Genomic DNA, 19,565 nt, shown 5'->3' on the forward strand with positions numbered 1-19,565 from the left:
ACGCTTCTCCCGTTTTATGTTGCGGGGCAAAATTTCGATTAAGACATATCGGGCTGTGAGTGAGCAGTTGATACCCGATTTACTACGTGGAATTTTCTTCCTGATTTTTCAATCAGATGGAAAGGGACACTGACCGAGAACTTTGGACCACTGACAGACGAGGAAGACATAGGTTGGGCGTCTCTCAAATTGCGGTAAGTGAAGAGCCAAATCTCATTAAAAAAAGGTTAAGAAATATGAAAAAAAAAAATGGTAGGCGCCCCTAATCTTTGACTTGGGTGTCTCTTAGTGGCAGTGGCACCTCGGCGTTGGTGTTCTTTAGGCTAACTTTAGGCGAACGTAACGCATGAACCGAACTCGGTGGCAACTGTTTTCATTAGTTAGCCGGTTAAATATCATGCCACCTTCTTGTGTGTGACGTCATTAGTGACGTCATTACTCCCGCTTTCTACTTCCGGGTTTCCAGGAATTTTGCCGAAGTCGTGCTGACGTGGCAGGTCTCTAAAGTCTACGATTCTGTGCTTTGGTATGCGGTAATCAGTGACGTATAATTAATTCTAATTATTCCAGACACTTTAATAACTAAACTTGTAAATAAACTATTGCTCTGATATGATATCTGTAATGAAACCCATGAATTTTATACTGAACTATTCTTTTTATATTTTTTTCTTATTTATTTTGAATTTTTAGGCCGGTTGTCTCAGGAGATGAACCGGAAGTGCTGCGCAAGATACAAGAGTGTCGCTCGATGCTCGAGGCACTAATAAATCGGCGGATCCCACGCACTGTGGGAATCAGTGTCAGCGAAGCTTTGTATGCTGTTTGCTTTGACTGGCGGTAATTAGCGGTGGTGTTGGCGGCGAATGTGTATTTCTTCAGCGTTTGGTCCAATACGATAGTGGTGAGTTGATGTTACAGGTTACTTTGCGTGCACCACTGCTTTTGTCTGCGTAGTCCACAGAACCCACAGGGGGACGTGTTTGCTTGAGGCGTTGTTGTGCGCCATTGTTCATAATGTGTGAGAGGGTTGAGCATTATCATTATCTCACATGGTACATCACATCGTGGCAGAAGTGTTAAACTTTAATTGAAATATGGGGCTGTACGTAATCCAATTATTATAATTGTATGTATACATTGTGTACATACATTTGCGGTCTGCACCATGTTTCGCTGCGTAGCGAAGACGCTCCTGTTCAGCGCGACGCTTCTTTCAGGCCTGGGTGTCCTCGACGCTGAGTGCGCACTTTGGAGACGTTTTGCTGGCGCGCGTTTACGCGCTCCTTCTGCATACATGACTAGTACGCTGTTGAGACGCCAGCTCCAAGCGCTCTCTTCAGGCTATGGACAATTGTAATGTTTACACTATCACAGCCCATCATGCGACCTCCACAGCACAGAACCTGCATTTTTGTAGCATAGGAAAGCAAGCACAGCACGTGCCATACGCACAAACCGTGCAACGTTGCCGCGGCGGCGCCGGCAGGCTGGATGGATGGATGTTATGAGCGTCCCCTTTGGAACGGAGTGGTGGGTTGCGCCACTAAGCTCTAGGGGTGTGCGGGGGCGAGTGCCATCTGGTGGTGTTGCAAGAAACCCAGCGTCACGCACGGCAAGACCATCACAGCAGCAGCGCCCGGAAAGTCGAGCGAAGAGGTAAAGAAGGCTTCGCTTTAATAGATGGGCTGCTAGGGTACTTGGGCACCTCACTGGAAACAGCGTTGCCTTAGAGTGAATTTAAAGAACCAGGCAAATAATCGTTTAGTACTCCGCTAATGGTTTAGACAGCGGCAGAGAAATGGGTGTTAAACATGAAGTCAGATATGCAGAAGCAGCATATTAAGAAGGAGCGATGGAGAGGAAGTTTGGTACGGAGCTATATAGAACTGCAAATAATGAATTAAAGAGAGAAAAGCCTTATGATGATTAAGCGCAGTGTCCTTCGAAGCCAGATTAGGTTCTCTGATCCATCCATCCATCCATCCATCCATCCATCCATCCATCCATCCATCCATCCATCCATCCATCCGTCCGTCCGTCCGTCCGTCCGTCCGTCCGTCCGTCCGTCCGTCCGTCCGTCCGTCCGTCCATCCGTCCGTCCGTCCGTCCGTCCGTCCGTCCGTCCGTCCGTCCGTCCGTCCGTCCATCCATCCATCCATCCATCCATCCATCCATCCATCCATCCATCCATCCATCCATCCATCCATCCGGCCGTCCGTCCGTCCGTCCGCATTCGCCCCAGAAAAAGCGATTGGGGATCATAATCTTAAATCCGCTGCATTTGTGATTAACATGGACTTCCTATGTTTCCCTATGACGACGCCATACGAATTGTGTATGGGCAACTGCCACAAGGGAAAGCTGTTGTCAACGTGTATGCCTCTGTTAAATATAAGCAAAATAAACCCTTGTTCTTCAATAGATACGCTGTATATCCGTGTCTGTTGGCGTTAAATCAAGCGCACCATCCATAGATTCATTGCTGCTGAGCACAATGTCGCAGGATCGATCCTGGCCACGGTGGCAGTATAATGATGGGGGGAAGAATGCAAAAACGCTCTTGTGCCTTGCTTTGGGTGCACCTTAAAGAAGCTGAGGTAGTCAAAATTAACCCGAAGCCCTCTTCTACGGCATTCCTCATAGCGCACCGGGCTGCCTCGGAAAGTTAAACGCCATAATTTCATCATATCACCGCAATTGCAAAGGAGCAGGCCTGAGGAATCAGAAAAAAAAGTTGTAATTTGGCTGTTGCCTGTAATAAAAATGCGTAGCACCAACATAGATCATTCTAGTGTGGGCCTCGTTGGCCTCCATTTCAGTCCTTTCATGAGCGCCGAGATTTTAATCTGCCAGGGGGGGGAGAGGGTCCAATTCCCATCCTCTCTTTTTTTTCATTCGTCCTCCCCTCACCCCACCCCATGCATGCTCCTTGGAAAGAGATATACACAGGCGGAGAGACAATTTATTTAAATATCAGCTTCATTTAAATATCAGAAAACAATATCAGAAAACACTGGACGATACAAACATTTGCACAATAAGCTCACAGTTCAAAAAACTGAAAAGAGATTTTAAATTCTTCGTGTGTAAGAAACAATGGGCAGTACAAACATTTCCACAATCAACTAACACTATAATATCTAAAGACAGATCACAGACTGTTCGCCTTTCAGTTACGCGAACGAACTATCAAAGTCGTTACAAAACAAAAAGAGAAAAACAATACTCCAAAGACAGAGGTCGTAATAACGACGCGGCAAAGTGCAGAATTTATGGAAGGGGATAAATTAAGGTCATGGGCTGTCACAGCCTGAATAAAGCTGGCTGCATTATACTTTAATGAAGTTCACTGTCCTTTTATACAAAGGCTACCACACAATCGGGAATGTGTTTCTAATCACAGTTGATCTACGAATAAATTCGTCCGGAATGTCACTGAGATTTATTTTGCGGGCGAGCTCTTTGTGCTGTATGAGTTCGGGTCGGACATGTTAAAAAGGGGGTAGCTGGCCCATGCCGTCGTCCGACTCATCCACGCTAAGGACGTCGTTGAAAGGAGAAACTTGTCCTCATCGAGAACGAGGAGTACAGTATTTATTTATTACTAAGGCCTTAGACATCAATAACCTATACAATCAGGACCCAAAAAGCACTGCCTAACTTTCATTTCCCATGCTGTTGCTCATATATTCAATTTAACGCTTCAGTCGGGCGTCTTTTCCCAAACAATGCAGTACGCTAAAGTTTCGGCAATGTTGAAAGGTGGTAGTCCTAATGGACCAAACAAATGTAGGCCAATTTCGGTGCTGCCTTTGTTTTCAAAGGGCCTCGAGAAAGTTATACACTGTCGTATGGCGAATTTCTTTGATAAATTTGGTGTTATAACGAACGCGCAACATGGATTTAGGAAAGACAGATCAACAGAAACAGTCCTACTGTCGATACTGTCGATAAAGAAATACATAATGCAAAACATTGAAAGGAATATCGATACTCTTGCGCTATTTATAGACTTTAGTAAGGCATTTGACTGCCTTAACCCTATCTTATTAGATGAACCGGAGTGCTACGGAGTACGTGGTAGCTGTTTATCTCTATGTAAATCTTATCGCAGTGACAGATTCCAGAGCGTGTACGCGAACAGTCACATGTCGTCTTTCCTAATGAACAGATTTGGCGTACCACAAGGAAACGTACTAGGACCGCTTTTATTTGATGTCTACATGAATGATATTGTAAAAAAATTGATACCAAAGGTCAATTCATTGTATGTGCTGATGACTGCAATGTCATGTTATCTGGAAATGATATGCAGAATTTAACAGTAGAATGTAATGTACGGTTAGAAAGATTAGCTATCTGGTCTCAGCTTAATCAAATTAAATGAATGCGATGAAAACTAAGATAATTATTTTTCGCTCCAAGAATAAGTTGCTCCGGTTAAGCAATGCCATCACATTTGAAGGCAAAAAAATAGAAATAATTGACAGTCGTAAAATTCTTGGAGTTTATTTCTCTTCACACCTATCTTGGGACATGCACGTAAATTATCTCTGTAAAAGACTTTCTTCCGTAGCAGGGGATGTATCACGATGTCGTAATGTACTTCCTATGAGAGCCAAAGTGCAGATTTATAATGCATTATTTAACGCACACTTACGTTATTGCGCTCTAGTGTGGTGTACATCCACCGAAACTAACATACATACTGTTCTTATGTTACAGAAGAAGATAATTCGATATATTGGAAATATATGTTACTATTCAAGCACCATCCCTAAGTATAGCATTTTTCGAATTGGTAACCTATACACATTTCGTTTATTACGTACTGCATTATATGCTTCATAATTTGCTAGTATCTACATAAAACTATTAGCCTAGTTAGAGCGTCGTATTAATGTGAACACGAGAAACCCTGAGATGCGGACATTGCACGAATCTCCGCCACACATGCATAGAAAACCAAGAAAACCAACAAGGTTTATAGTCAAAGATTAACACACACACAAAAAAAAAACAAAAAAAGCCTGCCACATCCCCTCCGACAAGGGCCACCGCACTTGGATTAACGTGATAAATTTAAAAATTGAAGTGTTGTCCTTTCCATTCCTTTTACTCGTGCACGCGTCTGTACTTGCTGGAACCCCCTATGCGTATTCAAGGGTTTATTGCGCTACCTTGCCCTTACAAAAAAAATTGTTGAAAGGTTATTGAGATATCATTGGTCAACGTCAACAAATGACCTTGAAAGATCATTGGCGAATTGTTGAAACATCATTGAGGAAATTGTTGACAAGTGTTGATAATTGGCCCGCGACATTTTGTCGAAACATCATTGTGGCCTCTCAATTTGAAAGATCGTTGGCATATCGTTGAAACTATGGTGTATTTCACTCTTGAAAGCCCATTGAAGCAGTGTTGAAGATGTGTTGTTTGTCAATGTTGAAAGCCCATTGAGGTATTGTTGAAATGTGTAGTTTGTCAATGTTGAAAGCCCATTGAAGCATTGTTGAAGCTCAAAATTGAAAGCCCATTGAGGTATTGTTGAAATGTGTAGTTTGTCAATGTTGAAAGCCCATTGAAGCATTGTTGAAGCTCAAAATTGAAAGCCCATTGAGGTATTGTTGAAATGTGTTGTTTGTCAATGTTGACAGCCCATTGAAGCATTGTTGCAGATGTGTTGAGCCTCAAAATTGAAAGCCCATGGAGGTATTGTTGAAATGTGTAGTTCGTCAATATTGAAAGCCCATGGAAGCATTGTTGCAGATCTGTTGAACATCAACACAAATTACGTTGACAGCCCTTTATGCCCCACTGGGTATTTAGCAGTTTAAACCTGCACTTACCTTAAAATACTGCTGAGCTATGTTGCATATAATTACCTTTGATGTCACGGTGGCATGTCTGCTGTGAGAGGATAAGGATAAAATTTAAATACAGGCATTTTGTACCGCAGACCTCTGTCACCCTGGGCTCAAAAGCATGCTCCTAGATTGCCTGTAATAAACCATATTGTAAAACTGCTAGCAGTACTGTTATGCCACTTTTTTCAATTGTCAGAGTGAATGGTCCTCCGAAAAATCAAGAGTGCTGAACTGATGCAGACAAAAACCATTTTTCTAGGTGAACTGTTTATTTGTAACCAAACATCTCTGTAAATGTACAACCCTTTGTAGTTTGAGATCAGAAACTTCTTAAAAACTATCGCACAGTACAAACTTCCTGCAGCTTGACACCATAACAAAATTGAATACTGAAGATGTAGTCAGTGTGGCTCTCAAGTAAAACACATTTCCCAAAAGAAATAAATTTTAAAAAATAAATGCCTAAATAAATAAATGTACAAGCAGATTGACATGACTGTAAATAAGAACACTCAAAAAAGGTACTTGCTTTCTCTAGCCAGTGGTACTATAACCATGGCACAATTTGCTTGTGCCCACAGCACTCAACTGAGACCTGATATGCAGGGTGGTTATCTTTAAGTTTCATGGAACTTATTGAAGACTGACTGTTGCAGCTAACATAATTCTAGATACAGAGTGCCAAACATTACTTGCATGAGAAACAAGACACCATAGTCAGCTGATTAACAAAAACTCAGTTCCTAATAAAGTTTTTACAAATTGTGGCCGGTAATTTTACAAGGTGTATGCACTTAGAATGAATTTCCAGAATGACACTAGTAACGAGACACATGCCATCAAACTGGCTGTAGAAATGCACTGCTATACATCGAAGTACAAAAGTAACCGGAATGCCCTTGTATTTCTCTCACATTTATGGAAAAATATCGAAACTGGTGTCATCCTGGAAATTAATTTCAAGTGAATGTCTTGCAAACTCACTGGCTACAATTTGCAAACTGAAATATGTGCTGTGATGTTATAAGTGAATTAATAAATTTATGACAATCAGTTTAATGTTTCCATTTCTTGTGCTAGTAATGTCCACCTCTGAATAATCCAGCTCAAGAACAAGAATTATGCTACCTGGCAGACAACTTAAATATCTGTAAAACTGAAAAAGGATCACTGTACAATCCTTATTTGTTGGTTGAATGGTGTGTGCCAATTTCAGTAAACCTTACATACTTTTGAAACATGGCAATCACAATAAGTGATGCCTATGGGAGCAGTTTATTATGCCGCATTGCTGTTGCATGATCCAGTTGTGTTTTCTGCCATGATAACGTTGCTGCGCAGGTAATTCCATATCAAGCGACTTATTCATATTGACTGCTTCAGATTTTCATATGAAACAAAGACAGCTATTAGTGATGTGCTGGAATACAGCAAAGTTACTCCTTGTGCGAGTTCCATTTCAATTTTATTCGCTGCCACAAAAAATAACGAAAGAATTCAGAAGATATGGTTTTATGCAAACATGAGAGGCACATCATTGCCATTACTGGAGATGTTTTGTTGCATATTAAATTTAAGCCGACTTATACCTATTAATTTTACTCATGTATTTTAGATAGCAATAAACCATTTTTACAAAGTTATGTGAAATGCCGTTCTTACTGAACTCTGGAAATGGCACAGATGCACTTGCAGGTATGCAATTCCATGCCGAATCGACAAGCATTTTTTTCACACCGCACATAAATCTGAAACATTGCCATATGTTTACTAGAGTTCAAAGCTTGTTACCCACTTTTATTTATTTCTGCCAGATATTTTGTAGCATTTTAGGTGACAGTTTAGTTTTCCTGTTCAGCTGAGCTAGAGGCATCAAATGTCCTCTAGCTTTTCATTTTTTTTTCAAATGCTTCAAATGCTTTTTTTTTCAAATGCACATTGTATTGATCGAGGCCTTCAAAAGGTGTGCGTGAAAATATGGTGAAGTGATGCAACTGCCAAAATAGCCAATTTTTCAAATATTTGCATAGTACAATTGCTTTTGGCACCGGCAAAAATGAGTCAAATTGCAATCCGTTAGTTTTTTTTTCGCAAGAAAAAATTCACAGGACAGAAATTAAATACAGAATGGTAGCCCAAGTGACATAGTATAGCAGAAAAATATATGAAGCTCTGAAGGTTCAGCTGATCGCCTGTAAAAAAAAAATTCTAATCTTTTGCAAGAAGCTTCATGTTCAAGGAAAAAACAGCCTTCGTAGTTGGCGAAAAAAATGTGACACATTATTGGATAGCTCTACATGTCTGCTATGCATGTGTGAAGTTAAAAAAGTCATTTTTAAAAGCGAGAAATTCCTTTTTGAAATTTTGTCAGCACTGACTTTTCTCTGATGTGCGCACAGCTTGCTGGCCGGGAATGCAGACGACAAAGCTGGCTTCGTATGCACAGATGACAGATAAGCGGTGTTAGGGTCTGCATTTTATTGCTAAGGGACACATGCTCTAATGCAACGAGGCTTGTGTTTGGTGTGGGCCAGGTAAACCATACAGCCATTGCACATAAAATATCAATACGAGGTCTGTTAGAAGAGTATCCGACCTTTGGCTGAAGAAAAAAAACTGGCATAACTGAAGTGTTGGAAACCTAATCACCCTCAAAGTAGTCTCCTTGGGAATCCAGCCACTTCTCCCAGCGGTGCTGCCGTTGTTAGAAGCATTCCGAGAAGGCTTCTTTCCAAATGGACTTTAGCTCAGCTGTCGTTGCAGCCATAATGTCTTCTTTTGTCTGAAATCATGCTTGTTTCAATGGCCCCTTGATTTTAGGAAACGGCCAGAAGTTGCAGGCCGCCATATCAGGAGAGCAAGGAGCCTGTCGAACTACAGGAGTCTGGTTTTTCGCCAAAAAAGTCTGAATCAAATGCGAGAAAAACATTGTCTTGAAGGATGTGCCAATTTCCTGTTGACAACTTCGGTATCTTGCTCCATACAGCATCACATAGGCCATGGAGGACATCCCTGTAGTAGTCTTTAGTGATTGTTTGACCCTGTGGTGTGTATCCGTGGTGTACCACACTGCGGGAGTCAAAGAAAGCAGTCAGCAACACTTTGACGTTGCTGCACACTTAGCAGTCTTTGGTTGGTGACGTGGAATGCTTCCACTGTAACGACTGGGATTTGGTTTCCAGGTCGTAAACATACACCCAAGACTTGTCACAAGTGATTATGGTGTTCATGAAGTTGGGGTCACTGTTTGTGGAATCCAGCATGTCTGCGAGACTTCAACACAAAGTTGCTTTTGCTCCACCATGAGCAGCTTGTGAACGAATTTTGGCGCAACTCTCTTCATGGCCAAATCTTCGGTGATAATGGAATGTGGATAAAATGTGCTGATGCCCACCTCTTCCGCAATTTCTTGGATAGTTACACGACGGTCCCGCATCACCACGGGGTTCACTTCGGCAATGACCTGGTCATTTCGGCATGTTGATGGCCGACTGGAGTGTGGCTCGCTCTCCACCGATGTGTGGCCGTACCACTTGTACCACTCCATAATCTGTGTGCTGCTCATAGCACAGTCACCGAAAGCACTCTGAATCTTCCAGATGGTTTCCACTTGGCTGTCGCCCAGTTTCTGTCAAAATTTGATGCAGTAGCACTGCTCCAGTCGCTCTGCCATTTTCCTTGCGATAAAAAACCGACGAGAGCACCGTACTACCTCATTCAAACGCTGCGTCCCAGCAATTCACGCTATTGACAGGTGGGAAAAAATTCATGCATGAGCACAAAGGTTCAAGGGCGGCTGATGAAAACGCGCTTGTTTCATATTCATCAGGTGTTCGCAAAAAAAGGTCGAATACTTTTCTAACAGACCTCGTACGTAATAAATATGTGAGGGAATCCTGCAGTGCTAAAAGATATGTTTCATGCAGTTTAGAAAAAGAAATATCAGCTATTATGTAGACAGTAAATCTATAAAGAGCACTGATATTGTTCATACAAAGCATCCTAAAGGGCATGTCGCATTGCAATGCAACATAGAGGGAGCAGGACACTTTGTGCCCTGCTCCCTGAAGCCCAATGATGATGCAAGTAGAAAACACCTTCATAATTAAGACTGAAAACCTACATGAGTATGAACAAATTCTTGTGGTGTTGTTTGCTACCACTGTTTCAGAGCTGGAACATGCTCATCTATAAAAGTCATATGTGCCATGTTCAGTCTGATGTGGTCAGACACCATTGGCGACCACCTTTTGCGTTCAGTGTTAAAAAAATACGAGCTGAGACTGCAGCAGCAGCGCTTGACGTCACCTGCCTTCGTAATGATAAAAAAGGCAAGTCAGTTTGTTGAGTAGTTCTTGTGGCTAATATATTAACAACCTTTCCTTGCTAGATGACATGGCTTCATATATTTATGCTATATTTATGCTGTATGTGTGATCCACAAAGGAACATTATAAAAAATACCTTATCGCACTTAAAGAATAATCACTTTTTGTTTCATGTCACATGCATAGCAGACATGTACGGCTGTGTAATGATGGGTGACATACTTTTGTGCCAACCACCAAAGCTAATTTTTTACCTTCAACACGAAGCTTGCAAAAAATTTCAACGTTACAGTTTTTTTAGCTGATCAACTGAACCTCCAAGGCTTGAAATATTTTGCTGCTATCCCAAGTCAAGGAGTCTGATTTTATATTCATTTTGTGCCTTCTGTATTTCCCTACGTTAGAAGAAAATTCAAACTGCAAATTTTGGCAGTCACACCACTTCAGTCTCTTGACATGAACACCACCTGAATATCTGGATCATACAATTTCCCTTTCAGAAGAAACGTGTATCAGTGGCTTCTAGCTTAGCTGGGCAAGAACAATAAATTTTTGCCAAAATTCAAAAAAATTTTTGTGAAGGAAAATAAATGGGGAGCAAGAGTTCGGAGCTTCAACTATATCTGTGATGGCCAAAAAAACGCTGGTTGGTTGCCCTGGAATTACTTAAGAGTATGTATGAAAGCAAATTTTCTCAAAAATTTTCTCGTTGTACCTACTCAAAATCAAGCAAACTTGAAATGGTTTGCCATAATGGAACAGTTCTTGAGAAAATTGTTGGGTGGTTTGGCATGAAATGACTTAAGCTACTTAAAAAATATATTAATAAGGAAACACTATCCTTACTGGAACCATATCAAAAACTAACATAAAAATGTAGTGAACTATAACAAAGCACAGCACTTGTATTCTGGATTGAGCAATCCAATGTGGGCTTCTCAGGAGACTAGCATAATTAACATAAATAAAATTAACATAAAAATGTCAAGGCATAGGAAGGCACAACATTTGTATGCTCATTTGAGAAATCCAAATTGGGCCCTTCAGGAGACTAACATAAAACATAAAAATGTCGAGAGTTACAAAAGCACAACACTTGTGTTTTGGTTTGAGCTGTCCAACTTGGGCTCTTCAGAGGTGAAGGGGCAGGGGCAGTTGCTTCAGGGGCAGGGTCCCATGCGAGAAGCGAGGCCAGAGTTCTTTACATAGGGCATGTTGGTACCAGGAAATTTGCGACACGTGAAGCCTGCAAAAACAAGCCAGAATAAGTTTTAAAAAGCAACTTCCACATGCAAAAGAATGGCATGCAATATGCCCTTGTTACAATGAAATTGATTTATGTATTTGTGTTGCTTTATTCCAATTTTCCATGGGTACAGCTTTACAGCATGACCATTTAAATTTATTTAGTGTGGCACAGGACTCCACTAAGTGTCAAATGCAGGAAAGGGCAAAGAGGAACAAAACACTGTAGCAATATAACTTTATGAATATCTTCAATGTCAAAGATGTGAACTTTGCTTGCTGATAAACAAAATGGTGAAAAAAATTCATGTCGTTCATAAATAAACCTGAACTGACAACTAAAATTATTTCTTGTAAGTTTCATAATTAAAATGTGCAGCACTTCACTGTGCTTTTCCATGCTTCAAATACAATAGTCTCATGTCACTATAATTGAGTGTAGCTTCATTTGATGTTAGGTTTCCTGAGTTCACATGCAATCGGAACGTACTTCTCGCCTTACAATGACTTAGGACTTTCCACATTAAAGAAGACACTGCTTACAGCGAAGTATGTTTTCTTCCTCAACGACTGAATTACTGTTATAATGAGGATTCCGTGTAGTTGTGCGCCAAACTGCTTAGCATGACACATGCAGAATGTGACAGATACGAAGAAATGCTGTCTTTTAAGAGCCATATGCCATAGGACTGACTTCTTTAACCCTTTTAGGGTTCACTGCCATACATCTGTCACTGTGATGGAACGTTCTGAAAAAATTTGCCTTTTCAGAACAAAGTGTTGCCTAGCCTCCCACTGGAGGTGCTGCAACCTTCTGAGACTTCTAGAAAATATTCTTATAGTGCTGTCGCTCCTTGGGTTTCTCCCAAACTGATTTTTCACTTAGCTCCTTGGTGTCTGTCATTGCACTAATTTGGGAGTGCTGCCACAAGTTTCCGTAAGTTTCATTACAGAAAAAATTATGCTGCTTTATCCTGCATAAAACAATAAAACATGTAAAACTGCAAATACTGAAATGGTATTGCCACTTTATTGTTATTTAAAAAAATTATTTACCAGTTTATTTTCTCGGAAAGTCGCCCTGAAGAACTTAAATCTGCAATAACAATATTAAGGATGCGCGAAAAGTGATTTTTGAGACTGAACCGAATAATGCCAGAAGCAAATCAAATATTGGATAGCTTCTGAATAATGAACAGCTGATATCACAATTAATGTAAGATGAGGTTCACATACTAGTATTCTTAAGGTTAGCAAGTTTCTGTCATTGTTATGTTATGAAGAGCTGTTTATTAAAGGCACAAATGGAGCAGCAAAAAGTTTCTTCACATGCACAGGACTCTTCAGTAAGCATGAATGATTGCTGTACAGCCTCTAAAGTACAGCTACTTTAGTAACGTAGCCTGGTCTGCTATTTTTACAAGTTCTTACGTTTTACGTCTATACTATGTTATTGGAGGTGAAAATTTACCGTACTTTGGCTCAAATCTCATGTTTTATTTGTGTTTCGAAATATTAGAATAATACTCACATTTACAAATAGTGACCATTCAAAGACTAAATTGAATAGGACACTATTCAAGTCGAAAGTTTTGAGTATGTGCACACTACAAAAGATATATAACTCCTAAATTAGAGGCATATTTCTCCCCAAAATGTGATCCTCAACGGGCTAAACAAGAGCGACAGAAAAGCCCATTCATCTTTTTGATAAATTTAAGCCCATAATCTACTTGGCAATGGTTCATAACCATGTTAACAGGTAGGTGAAGTAAGGAAGCAGGAAACAATTCTAACAATTTCAGAATGGGAGTAGTGGACATGTCCGATGGTCTGTAAGAAGCTTTATACATTAGGCCCCAAGAGCCTATTCTCCATTTATTGAAGTATATGAGGAAAAGCCACATAAATATTTTTTCTTATCTTAGAATACAAAGTGATACAGTGCATGTTAATAAATACGAGTCATAGGTTAGGAGCTTAGAATAAGTAAGCATCCACTAAACATAGTACTGTTGACTGTGAAGCTGGCAACTCGGTCCCTGTTGTTTCTTTGATTGAAACTACCAAAAGAAAATTGCCACAACACTCAGGTTCCCTCCGCTGAAAGGTTGCCGTCTCGGATCACATGGACCTGCTTCAAGATAGGAGCAACTTTGATTTGATGTGGTCTGTTAAAATTGGTGAAACTACTGTTTCACATCTCAGAACATGGAGAGCTGTTTTGTTTTGATTTCTGCAATTTGGTGAACGTGCTCCTGCTCGAGCTGAGCAGTAACCACACTTGAGCATAGCTTCTCCGCAATTCGTGTATTAACACTTTCAGGCTACTTAACCATGTCCTCCATGCCAACAGATTTGGAGCGTGCTTCACAGACTATTCCTTGCAATGACAGCCAAGTAGCACTGCTAATGCACAAATGCAGCTCATTTTATTTGGTGGAGATGCTAAAAACTTTCGGCAGTGAAGGCAGCTTTTAAATTTGGAAGCATTTGAGTATGGCGGCATTAGGCACTCAAGATCATATGAACAGTCATTCCAAATGGTAGGCTATTGTAGCACACAACTGCACACACAGGCTACATGAAAGTCGTTTGTTATGCCAATGGCAAGTTCATAAATTTAGAAAAGAAATGTGAATGTAAAAATGCAACCGGAAAGGGTATATGGTACTTGCCTATAACAGCACTGACCCTGATGGGGTCAAGAGCCTCTGTTGCCCCTTGGTGTTATTTCCAAAGCCCAAATGGCCCATGAGCTCCTCCTCTGTGAACACATGGTGAAGCAAGGCCCTTGCAAACTTTCCTGGTCCACCATGGCAGGCCATGGTAAGCTGGGCCAGGATAACCTTCTCAATGTGCACTCTTACAGCGTATGTGAACCTGCATGTTTAAGTAAATGTTAGCAAAACAGTTTTAAGCCTTTCAAGTACATTCACACAACAGCCCTACTGCAAATCAATTACAAAAGTACCTGTTGCAAATCTAAAATGCTAAACTTGACTTCTTACAAGCTTCTGATGCTGTCTGGATGCCCCATGTTTCAGAAAAACAATCCAGCACAAACAAGAAAAATAAACTAACGTATCCAAACATCTAGTACTTGAAAAAGGGGAGCACCAGCGAAACACAAATGACACGCACACAAGGAAACGGCATTAGACATGGACGGACTTTGGGACGGACCAGCGTTCGTCCCTGTCTAACGCCTTTTCCATGTGTGCGCGTCCTTTGTTTTGCTGGTACCCCCCTTTTTCAAGTTCATCATGCACCAACTGGCCCAAGAGCTTGCGCTAATGCACATCTAGTACTATTTATTGTGATTACCATTCTTGGGATACTTCATATTTTCAGGTGTTTGTCTCGATTGTCCCATCCATTTGTGTGAATATGTAGCCATGGTCTAATGGGGAGATTGGGCTGCTATGTTGAGGGAAGAGTTCAAGATCAACCGTTGGAACAGCTTGGGTGACTGGGTATGTGACCCTGGGCATATGCCACTTTTCAATGGATTTCTTTCCCGCTATCTGGGGCAACTGCTGCTGCTTGTGTTGGCAAGCAGCATTAGGAGCTCGAAGTGGGACATGATTGTCGATCATTACTAAGATTACCACTACACATCACGTTCGCTTGCTGTGCTCCAGAAGTAATGCGAGATTCCACTCCACGGTATGAAATGTACATAAGCCACAAGGACAGTAAATTAAATTAATTAAATTAAACCTCAATTAAATTAATCTACTCGCAAAGCACAGGCTGCACAAGATCACGGAGTGAACTCAGAAGTTTGTGGACAGTCAGTTGATGTCCATGTCAAGGACCTCTAGGGAGACTCGGTCATTTCCTCGATGTGCATCATCGTGCCGTCACACATTGTATTACAATTCTGTCTCGTACCACTAATAGTCATCACGTATCACAGAATTCAAAATATAAATAGACACTTATATCTACTGTTTATTTAATCTTTACGGAAAATACTTTGAGCATGAGTTTTTGCAGAGATCATGAATTCTACCGCTTAAAGGAGCACTAAAGTAAAATTAAATTAATTACATTTTGGCGTTTTAAGTGCCAAAACGACAATCTGATGTTTAAGCTTGTTTCACATGCAAGCGATTCAGCGAATGGAGCGAACAACGACGCGGCGCTGCAAAGCTTATCGCAAAGTTTCGTTTCATATGCATTGCCGCCGCGCATTTTCCGCTGCTGCGAATAGCAATGTTGCTGGCATAAAACACAGCACTTTCAGCCAGTTTCGGTAGTTTGCGACTACCAACATAAACATAGCTTTGTCTCTGCCTCTCAAATTTTTATTTTATAAATACATATCCTGCGCTTAGCAGTTTAACAATTCGTTGAAAAGCTCTCTTGGCATGTTGCCTGTACCACGTGTACCAAGTAAATAAACATCATCCTATGCGCAGGCTTTCCAGCACTAATCCTCCGCTGGTCACGTGTCGAGGTGGGTCGTTCGGAAGCAGTGCTGCCGCTCTGCCGCTGCGATGAAATTCCAACTTGCCCGAACCTTGCCGCTCCCACCGTTGAAACTGATTTCTGCGGCGCGGCGGCAGGATTTGCAAGCATTTTCGCTTGCATGTGAAGCAGGCTTTAAGCACGCCATAGTGGGGAACTCTGGATTAATTTTTACCAAATCAGGCTGCAAGGTACATGGGCAGTTTTGTATTTCACCTCCATCAAAATGCGGTTGTTTGATCATGTGACCTCGTGCTTAGCGGCGCTGTGCCAACACCCCTAAGCAACTATGGCAAGAAAGCACTAAAGAGAAAAATTATTTTAGATGTATCTGTAAATGACCTTCCTACAATTCAAGAGATTCACTCGTACCATGACAAGAGGGTGAGTAAATTGTAAAAGCAGCAAGAGGAAAAATTGGTGACAGTGCTGCCTTGAAGTTACCACACCCGCTTGCTGTGACGTCATGGATTTTGATGTCTGTTCAGGTGCAGCAATTTTTTTTTACAAATAAAGATGTTCTTCATTGTATTCCAAAAACTTAAAATAAGAACCGTCAGGAACTTTTACTGAAACAATACAACCCAAGTTTGTAAAAAATACTTGAAATCCACGATGTGACAATGAGATGTCAGCACGAAGATTTTGGGGCGATACTCAGAAAATTGAACGCTGAGCTTTATTTTCGCTAATAATCAAGCAATTACCAAGAAATTTACAGAAGTAGATATTTAAAACGATGCTTTATTTTAAATTCATTTAAGGTGTCATTAGTGTCCCCTTAATACAAAACAAGGAATGCACTTAGCTGCGTAATAGGTTAACATGCATCACTTGTTCTCATTAAGGTAGGATTATCAGTATAGCAATGGGCATGCACTGGCTACTCCAGAGGGGAGCCCTGCCACTTCCCCTCAACCTCCCAATTTCCATTTTTTTTTTATGAGCAGTGATGCAATTTCTGTATCCTAATGAGGCATAATGCCAAGGAGATTCATGCCATGCTGGCTACAGTATGTGGTGACCGGCACTTCACACCGTCCAGCTCGGCATCAATCTTTCTGGAATTTGGCCCTTGAAATGCAGAAAGCTTTGATCACTGCTCGTTCTTCAGCCAACTTTCTCAAAGGGTGCTGCTGCTCTGGTTTGATACCTCTAGCAGTGCACTGCTGCATGACATAGGTAAAACTAGGAAGATGTGCACTCACGTAGACCACTAATGTCCACACTGTTTCTGAACACCCCTCCCATATCAGGCATATACCCTGAAGAAGGCACATTCTATCTTTAATATGTTCACAAGTGACATTGAAATTCACTCCCAGTCCCGGTGCAGTTGCAGTCTTTCAGCTGAGTGCTTAAAAGCACCATGTCTCCTAATGAAGGCACTCTGCACCAATTGATCACTGGAGCAAATGCCTTGCAGTTGCATCAGCAATGTTGTTTTTTCTGCTTCCTGCAATACATTTTCACGGCATCACTGTATTTGATCATGGTGACGTTACAGAATGGATGGCCAAAGAATTCACCTTTAGCATTCCAGCTTGGGTGTCTCTCAGCTCATTTTGAATCTGAAAAAAGATGTCAGTATTAAAATGTGAAGCCACAATGCAGCAAAATCAACAATCAAAAGAGCTACATGGACCATTAGGCTGACATAAATAGACGGATACAAATGACTAGTCATTGAATACACTAAAGTGTGGCCGCTCTTGCCAATGGCAGTGTGAGCTTGTCAAATAATTTATTTCACATTCCTCTATTATTTTAAAAATTATTTCCATGCATCTACTGAACTGTTATGGCCACATATTAAAGGATGCTCCTTCATATAAAACCACAGTGTTGCATTCTTTTACTCCCCGTCTACCTGATGCTACTGAAGTTTTGCTTACTCTCAAAGAAAGAATTTCACAGAACTGCTCTTTCGACAATGCATTATTCCAAGCTTGTGGCAAAGCGTTGTCATTTAGTTCACAACTATGCGCTCCCCTTTCAATCTGTTCACTATTTAGTGCTCGGATTCAAAGCAAAAATAGCTTTTCGACATAACTAGCTACTTCTATGGTCACAAGAAACAATGCTAATTATTGATGTTTATGTTGCCGATAACGTATACACGCCGCCTCGAAACCCAGTGGGACGACAAAGCAGATATGCCAGGCATCTCGTTCCTCTACTGATTTTAAAATTTTGTTAAATCAATCACTTACTGAAGTGCGAAAAGCTGCAATTTCACGAAATTACGTTATTTTGAATGTTGTAGGACCTGGAGTGCCATGAAATCTGCCTTTCCGTGAATGCTAAGAGCGCCTACGCGAAGCCGTTTGGGGCGAAGCACTCGATGGCGTCGAACGAAGATGAAAAAAGAAAGCTGAATGCGCGCGAACTGGTGGAAAACAAAACACAGGCGGTTAGCAAGGCGTATAACTCGATGATTTCGCAGCACTCTGTGGCATCCCCCTCTATTGTATCTCACGTATCGCATAGAATCACATGTACACCCTTCAAATTCATTATTATTATTGCGCGACAGCCTCCTCTGTGTTTTCCGATCGCGCGAACATCGGCCGCACGGCGTGTCAGATAGCAGCCTAGTCACTCGTTCCTGAAGGGAATTCAGCGCAACAGAATACACTTTCGCCGATCCCACCGCCCCACGCCGCTACAAGCTCGCTCCCACGTCTTGTACTAGCGTGGCTCAAACGAAATATCTTCCGATTACAGTACAGATCGGATGGTTTCACGTCGCATTGTTTTGCGCTCATTAATAAGGCTAACTCAATCGGTGCTCGAATACCGTATCAGAAATCATGGCGTACAACATGCCCTGTTTTAGCTGGCACCACATAGCTGCCTTACGTCACCACAAGCGGAGTGTAAAGTTAAACCAGGACAAAGCTCGATGTTATATACCACGAATCTAGTGCGGTACAACCTATTCTGGCAACGGAAGGATAGTGCTAGGAATGAAAACACGCACAGGCGCTGAAATTCCCCTTCCGGCGCGGACGAACAAGGGGAATTCGAAACACTAACTCACCTTTGATGTCGCTGAGTCGGAGGCGATCATGGCGATCTTCGAGGCAACAAGCCCATAAAAAGCGAGCAACACGCAGGAACATTCCAAAGATGTCACAGCGAAGCACACAAAGAACGCAGAAAACGCAGGAAGTTTTCACACAACCGGCATGCACGATCACGCCGGAATGCTACAAGCCTCAACAGCGCAAACGCGCAATCATACATGTACACTCATACAAATACACGCTTATATTATCATAAATTGTACCATTTGATAACAAATTCTGTGATGTCATGTTATTACAGAAAAATTGTAGCGCGTTGGAAGTGTATAAAAGTTTTTTGCTTCACTTCTTTGATGAACTACTTTCTTTGGCGCAGTAACGCAGTGCACCGGCCGGAGCTAATGGCATGCGCGGGAAAAGGCGCCAAATTCAAACGTCGCAAACGCCGTGCTAATGTTTCCGCGCACAGTTTTCGTCGTTTGTATTTAAAAAAAAAAAGTAATGCGTGCCGCAACCATGCGAACTGAACTATTGACCACAAAAGTACAGAAACGTCGCTGTTTGTGCTTCTTATTTCGACGTCATGGCAAACTGCAGGCGGTCTGTCGTCCCATTCT

The 19,565-nt window shown here is 41.5% G+C and overlaps 1 long non-coding RNA gene across 1 annotated transcript; it reads right to left on the reverse strand.

The window, feature by feature from the left end:
• Positions 1-6,120: 6,120 nt before the first annotated feature.
• LOC139049724 (uncharacterized) lies at positions 6,121-19,143 on the reverse strand. The gene is made up of 4 exons (XR_011508515.1): positions 18,963-19,143; positions 17,449-17,490; positions 14,122-14,326; positions 6,121-11,444 (listed from the first exon to the last, which is right to left on the reverse strand). It is a non-coding gene; the product is annotated as an uncharacterized lncRNA (long non-coding RNA).
• Positions 19,144-19,565: the final 422 nt, after the last annotated feature.

This window comes from Dermacentor albipictus, chromosome 1, assembly GCF_038994185.2.
Source record: "Dermacentor albipictus isolate Rhodes 1998 colony chromosome 1, USDA_Dalb.pri_finalv2, whole genome shotgun sequence".
NCBI lineage: Eukaryota > Metazoa > Arthropoda > Arachnida > Ixodida > Ixodidae > Dermacentor > Dermacentor albipictus.